The sequence below is a fragment of the Arachis stenosperma genome, chromosome 3 (genome assembly GCF_014773155.1).
Source record: "Arachis stenosperma cultivar V10309 chromosome 3, arast.V10309.gnm1.PFL2, whole genome shotgun sequence".
NCBI lineage: Eukaryota > Viridiplantae > Streptophyta > Magnoliopsida > Fabales > Fabaceae > Arachis > Arachis stenosperma.
Window position 1 is genome coordinate 151,364,260 of NC_080379.1, and position 5,336 is coordinate 151,369,595.

General features: G+C 38.6%; 1 non-coding gene across 1 annotated transcript; it reads right to left on the reverse strand.

Moving 5' to 3' along the window:
* Positions 1–3,866: 3,866 nt before the first annotated feature.
* LOC130971119 (small nucleolar RNA R71) lies at positions 3,867–3,970 on the reverse strand. The gene has a single exon (XR_009082350.1). It is a non-coding gene; the product is annotated as a small nucleolar RNA R71 (small nucleolar RNA).
* Positions 3,971–5,336: the final 1,366 nt, after the last annotated feature.

Sequence of the window (5,336 nt, forward strand, 5' to 3'; positions counted from 1 at the left end):
TAAAGAAGCCAATCATTCTGAATTTCAGAGGATAAAGTGAGATGCCAAAACTGTTCGGAGGCAAAAAGCTACTAGTCCCGCTCATCTAATTTGGAGCTAAGTTTCATTGATAATTTGGAGTCTATAGTATATTCTCTTCTTTTTATCTTATTTGATTTTCAGTTGCTTGGGGACAAGCAACAATTTAAGTTTGGTGTTGTGATGAGCGGATAATTTATACGCTTTTTGGCATTGTTTTTAGTATGTTTTAGTAGTTTTAGTTTAGTTTTTATTATATTTTTATTAGTTTTAATTAAAATTCACTTTTCTGGACTTTACTATGAGTTTGTGTGTTTTTCTGTGATTTCAGGTATTTTCTGGCTGAAATTGAGGGATCTGAGCAAAAATCTGATCCAGAGACTGAAAAGGACTGCAGATGCTGTTGGATTCTGACCTCCCTGCACTCGAAGTGGATTTTCTGGAGCTACAGAAGCCCAATTGGCGCGCTCTCAACGGCGTTGGAAAGTAGACATCCTGGGCTTTCCAGCAATATATGATAGTCCATACTTTGCCCAAGATTTGATGGCCCAAACCGGCGTTCAAAGTCACCTACAGAAATTCCAGCGTTAAACGCCGGAACTGGCACCTAAATGGGAGTTAAACGCCCAAACTGGCATAAAAGCTGGCGTTTAACTCCAAGAAGAGTCTCTACACGAAAATGCTTCATTGCTCAGCCCAAGCACACACCAAGTGGGCCCGGAAGTGGATTTTTATGTCATTTACTCATCTTTGTACACCCTAGGCTACTAGTTTTCTATATATAGGACCTTTTACTATTGTATTTTCATCTTGGTTCTTCTGGTTCCCTCTCTGGGGCCGAAACCAATGATCACTTTTGTTCTTATGTATTTTCAACGGTGGAGTTTCTACACACCATAGAATAAGGTGTGGAGCTCTGCTGTACCTCGAGTATTAATGCAATTACTATTGTTCTTCCATTCAATTCCGCTTGTTCTTGTTCTAAGATATCACTTGTTCTTCAACTTGATGAATGTGATGATCCGTGACACTCATCATCATTCTCACTCATGAACAAGGTGACTGACAACCATTTTTGTTCTACAAGCAACCAAGGCTCTAGTGAATGTCTCTTGGATTCTTTAATCGGAATCTTCGTGGTATAGGCGAGAACTGATGGCGGCATTCAAGAGAATCCGGAAGGTCTAAACCTTGTCTGTGGTATTCTGAGTAGGATTCAATGATTGAATGACTGTGACGTGCTTCAAACTCCTGAGGGCGGGGCGTTAGTGACAGACGCAAAAGAATCACTGGATTCTATTCCGGCCTGATTGAGAACCGACAGATGGATAGCCGATGCTGTGACAGAGCATCAGGGACGTATTTCCAATGAGAGGATGGGAGGTAGCCACTGACAACGGTGAAACCCTACACGAGCTTGCCATGGAAAGGAGTAAGAAGGATTGGATGAAGACTGTAGGAAAGCAGAGAGACGGAAGGGAAGGCATCTTCATTCGCTTATCTGAAGCTCTCACCAATGATATGCATAAGTATCTCTATCTTTATCTTATTGCTTTATTCGTTTACCACTATACCCATTTGAGTCTGCCTGACTGAGATTTACAAGGTGACCATAGCTTGCTTCATACCAACAATCTCCGTGGGATCGACCCTTACTCGCGTAAGGTATTACTTGGACGACCCAGTGCACTTGCTGGTTAGTTGTGCGAAGTTGTAGTGATCACAATTTCGTGCACCAAGTTTTTGGCGCCATTGCCGGGGATTGTTTGTGTATGGACAACTGACGGTTCATCTTGTTGCTTAGATTAGGTATTTTTTCTTCAGAGTTCTTAAGAATGAATTCTAGTGTTTCAAGGTGATGTTCTTATCATCACCAAAGCTAATTGATCATCATCAATTTAGCTCTTGAATGCAATGTCCTGCTGAAGCTTAGCTAGCTATGTCTAATTCCTTTAGACTAAAGCTTTAGACTAACATTGCATGATTCCTGGAATTCTCATTAAGAATTTTGATACCTTTATTTTCCTTTTCACCTAATTTTCGAAAAAACCAAAAAAATTACAAAATCATAAAACCAAAAATATTTCTTGTTTAAGTCTAGAGTATCATTTTAAGTTTGGTGTCAATTGCATGTTTCTGTTCTTCTTGCATTTTTTTGAATTTATGCATGTGTCTTAATTAATCTTCAAGTTGTTCTTGATGATTTCCTTGTTTTGATCTTTGAATTATATTGACTTGAGTGTTTTGTTGTTTCTCATATGCATTCTCATTTTGTTAGTGTCAGTAGTATACAAACTGCTAAGTTTGGTATCTTGCATGCATTGTTATTTGATTTCAGTTGCATTTTGATTATTCCTTATTATTAAAAATCCAAAAATATTTTTAATTTGTGTCTTTTCAAGTCAATAATACAAAGAATTGAAGATTCAGAACATACTGCAGAGGAATTATATAGAAAAAGCTGAGCATTCGAAAATGCCCAGTGAAGAAGACAGACTGGCGTTTAAACGCCAGCCAGGGCACCTGGTTGGGCGTTTAACGCCCAAAAAGGGTGCATTTTGGGCGTTAAATGCCAGAATGGATACCATTCTGGGCGTTTAACGCCAGGATGGTGCTAGGGGGAAGATTTTGTTTTCAAAATCAATTTTTTTCAAGTTTTCAAAGTTTTTCAAAATCAAATCTTTTTCAAATCATATCTTTTCAATCAAATGTTTTCAAAATTAATTTCTTTCCTTTTTCAAAGATACTTACTAACAATTAATGATTTGATTGAACATTTTTTGCCTTTTCTGTTGAGGAAGTTTTCATGTTTGAATCATATCTTTTCTTGTTAGGCAAGTCATTATTTTTTAAAATCATATCTTTTTAAAATTGTTTTCAAATCATATCTTTTTAAAATTGTTTTCAAATCATATCTTTTCAATCACATCTTTTTAAAACCAATCATATCTTCTTAACCACATCTTTTTCAAAATGGTTTTCAATCAAATCTTTTTGATTTCTAATTTAAAAATCTTTTTCAAAAATCACTTGATTTCTTTTCCACTTTTATTTTCGAAAATCAATTAGTATTTTTCAAAAATGTTTTCAAAATATTTTAATTTTCGAAAAATTACTTCCCTCCTTCTCACATCCTTCTATTTATGGAGTACCACTCATTCTCAGTGCACAATTCGAACCTTATCTAATTAAAGTTCGAATTCTTCTTCTCCTTCTTCTTCCTATTTCTCGTTTCCTTTGACACCTCAAGGAATCTCTATACTGTGACATAGAGGATTCCACATTCTCTTGTTCTTTTCTCTTTCATATGAGCAGGAACAAAGACAAAGGCATTCTTGTTGAAGCTGACCCTGAACCTGAGAGGACCTTGAAGCGAAAGCTAAGAGAAGCTAAGGCACAACTCTCTGTTGAGGACCTGACCGAATTCTTCAAAGAAGAAGACATGGCAGCCGAAAACAACAACAATGCCAACAATGCAAGGAAGGTGCTGGGTGACTTTACTGCACCTACTCCCGACTTCTATGGGAGAAGCATCTCTATCCCTGCCATTGGAGCAAACAACTTTGAGCTTAAGCCTCAATTAGTTTCTCTAATGCAACAGAATTGCAAGTTCCATGGACTTCCATTGGAAGATCCTCATCAGTTTTTAGCTGAATTCTTGCAAATCTGTGACACAGTCAAGACTAATGGGGTTGACCCTGAGGTCTACAGACTGATGCTATTCCCTTTTTGCTGTAAGAGACAGAGCTAGAATATGGTTGGACTCTCAACCTAAAGAAAGCCTGGATTCTTGGGAAAAGCTAGTCAATGCCTTCTTGGCAAAGTTCTTTCCACCTCAAAAATTGAGTAAGCTTAGAGTGGAAGTCCAAACCTTCAGACAGAAGGATGGAGAATCCCTCTATGAAGCTTGGGAAAGATACAAACAATTAATCAGAAAATGTCCATCTGACATGCTTTCTGAATGGAGCATCATAGGTATTTTCTATGATGGTCTCTCTGAACTATCCAAGATGTCTTTGGATAGCTCTGCTGGAGGATCTCTTCATTTGAAGAAGACGCCTACAGAGGCTCAAGAGCTCATTGAAATGGTTGCAAATAACCAATTCATGTACACTTCTGAAAGGAATCCTGTGAACAATGGGACAAGTCAGAAGAAAGGAGTTCTTGAGATTGATGCTCTGAATGCCATATTAGCTCAGAACAAGATATTGACTCAACAAGTCAATTTGATTTCTAAAAGTCTGTCTGGAATGCAAAATGCACCAAGAAGTACTAAGGATGCTTCATCTAAGGAAGAAGCCTATGATCCTAAGAACCCTTCAATGGAAGAGGTGAATTACCTAGGAGAACCCTATGGAAACACCTATAATTCTTCGTGGAGAAATCACCCAAATTTCTCATGGAAGAATCAAGAGAAACCTCAACAAGGTTTCAACAACAACAATGGTGGAAGAAACAGGTTTAGCAATGGCAAGCCTTTTCCATCATCTTCTCAGCAACAGACAGAGAATTCTAAGCAGAACCCCTCTGACTTAGCAACCATGGTCTCTGATCTAATCAAAACCACTCAAAGTTTCATGACTGAGACAAGGTCTTACATTAGGAATTTGGAGGCACAAGTGGGACAGCTGAGTAAGAAAATTACTAAACTCCCTCCAAGCACTCTTCCAAGCAATACAGAAGAAAATCCAAAAGGAGAGTGCAAAGCCATAACCATGGCCAAATTTGGAGAGGAAGAAGGGGCAGTGAACGCCACTGAGGAAGACCTCAATGGGCGTGCACTGACCTCCACTGAGTTCCCTAATGAGGAACCATGGGAATCTGAGACTCAACATGAGACCTTAGAGATCCCATTGGACTTACTTCTGCCTTTCATGAGCTCTGATGAGTATTCTTCCTCTGAAGAGGATGAGTATGTCACTAAAGAGCAAGTTGTTACATACCTTGGAGCAATCATGAAGCTAAATGACAAGTTATTTGGAAATGAGACTTGGGAGGATGAACCTCCTTTGCTCACCAAAGAACTGGATGACTTGTCTAGGCAGAAATTACCTCAAAAGAGACAAGATCCTGGGAAGTTTTCCATACCTTGTACCATAGGCACCATGGCCTTCAAGAAGGCTCTGTGTGACTTAGGGTCAAGTGTAAACCTCATGCCTCTCTCTGTAATGGAGAAGCTAGGGATCTTTGAGGTACAAGCTGCAAGAATCTCACTAGAGATGGCAGACAACTCAAGAAAACAAGCTTATGGACTTGTAGAGAATGTCTTGGTTAAAGTTGAAGACCATTACATCCCTACTGATTTCATAGTCCTAGAA